Source organism: Poecilia reticulata, linkage group LG19, assembly GCF_000633615.1.
Source record: "Poecilia reticulata strain Guanapo linkage group LG19, Guppy_female_1.0+MT, whole genome shotgun sequence".
Lineage (NCBI taxonomy): Eukaryota > Metazoa > Chordata > Actinopteri > Cyprinodontiformes > Poeciliidae > Poecilia > Poecilia reticulata.
The window spans coordinates 27490765-27492895 of record NC_024349.1 but is presented as its reverse complement, the minus strand read 5'-3'; positions in this window follow the sequence as shown (position 1 = coordinate 27492895).

Here is a 2131-nt window from a genome sequence, read left to right as displayed (position 1 = left end):
CAACCTAATTTTTACCACACATCATATCAATAACCAGTTAGTGCTGTCTGCAAGTTATGAAACGATGCATCAAAGTGATATGTTATGGTTATTGCATTTGTAGATATTAGCAGGTCAGGAAGAAGGGAAAAGCTGCAGTTAAACTTTTTTGATTATTTCCAGGATTCCTATTTATCTTGCTGTATATTTATGTGCATAATAAAAATAATTAAAAGGACAATGCTTCTGGAAAATGGATAGAAAAGTGAACTGTGACTGTCATAATCCAATATTCTTTCATTTTTGTTTGTCAATTGTTTTTGCATTTAGATTAATTTTGATTATTAATTGTAGAAACTATTTGTGTTCTCTACAAGTTGATTCCTCTGTTGAGTTTCTTAGTTTTTTCTTGGGTCAGTTTTTTGGTTGAATAAGATCCCTTTGTCTATAAGTCACTTTCCTTGCTCAGGGTTTCCTCCATCTGTACACATAGTCATATTTCCCTTCCACCTTCCCAGAACTTAAAAAAGTGTTCAGTTTCATTGCCTCCTTACCAGATGGTTTTGTTATCTCAATCCACTACTGCTGTTTTCCCATGTGTTCTGTGGGAAGAAGCTGGAGTATGGGAAGAACACACATTCTCAGAGAGACCATACTAACTTCATGTAGAAAGACCCTAGAATTTTTAGATTAAAAAAATATGTTGTTTTCTGTATATTATATTTACAATATATTTTACAAGACTTTGGCAAAGTAAAGTTGATTCTAAATGTACCATACATATTAATGGTAAAATACTTACTTCAATCAGTAATGTAACACAATGAAGTTGTTCGTTATTCTACAGCAGTGGTTTTCAAAGTGTGGGAAAGCTAGCTACCCCTTCAGAGAGCAAATCAACAACCATACCCCACCCCTCAACAATACTTTATTACTATTATTTCTTTGCACTTTATGCTGATGCTATACTTGATGTTCCATTTATTTGTTTCACGAATGTTGTGAGATTTACCTGCTTTAACTCTGCATAGCACCACATGATTTAATGCTTCAGCTGCCTTGTCATTTATGGAGCTAAAAGTACAAACTGCTCTCCTGCGATCACAGTTCATATAGCCTTGTGTAAAAAGGCCTCTGAAGATGACCCACACTTTGAAAAGCCCTTGTCTATGACAATACCGATTGACAAAGCCCTAATAATGCCTATGATTCGGATATTATCGTTTATTTGCTTCTTTAAGATTTGTTACTCTGATAAGTTCCCAATGTTTGTGTCTTCTAAATTTGAATGCTCCGCAAGACATCAACCGGTATTTGGAGGTGTGTAATGTTCAACTGTCATCGTCTGATGGTGTTCCACACAGGCTGTGTGACCAGAGAGAGGCTCCACTGGAATTCTCCCTCACACTGCTGCATACAGCAGCTGCCTTTATGAATAACAAGCAGTTATGAACCCTGCTCCCCTTCCTCCCTCCCAACCTATACCTCTCTGCCTCCTCAATGTTATGTATGTACATCCATATATTTCTACATAGACATATAAATACTGAAGCCTGCCTTCATGGATCCCACATGCACATAGTTCAGATGTCATTATGCACCTCCTGCTCACTCTAATGCATATGGGGTTTGTGTCTGCCAAGAGCTATGTCTGTAAAACTGTGAGGCCTGATGTGGTTTAATGAGTTAAACAAAGGTAGTCTACCGATTAGTGTTTCAGGTGTTCCTGGGTGAGCCTTTGCAAATACAGATAGATAAAGGCATGCATTTATCAAAATAAATTTTTTGCCTCAGTTCTGATCCTCATGCACTTTAAATAACAGGCACATATGAAATATTGCTGCAATAAGACTAATCTTTGTTTGGTTCAGAATCCACAGATGTTTGTATGTCCATCAACATATCTGAGAAAAAGGTTGAAGACATTCATTACATTTAAAACAATTTTGATTTGTTATCAGTTGGGCTCCTTCAGTCCTGAACCGTGTGATCTCTACGGTGGCCGACAGGTGCAAATGCGCTGCAACAGAGAAAACATGCAAACAAAAAAAGAGACGCAAACAAATTAAATGCAGCAAACAAGAAGAGATGACGCAAACAAAAAGCAAATAAAATGCAGCAAACAAAAAATGAGATGCAAACAAAAAAAGGG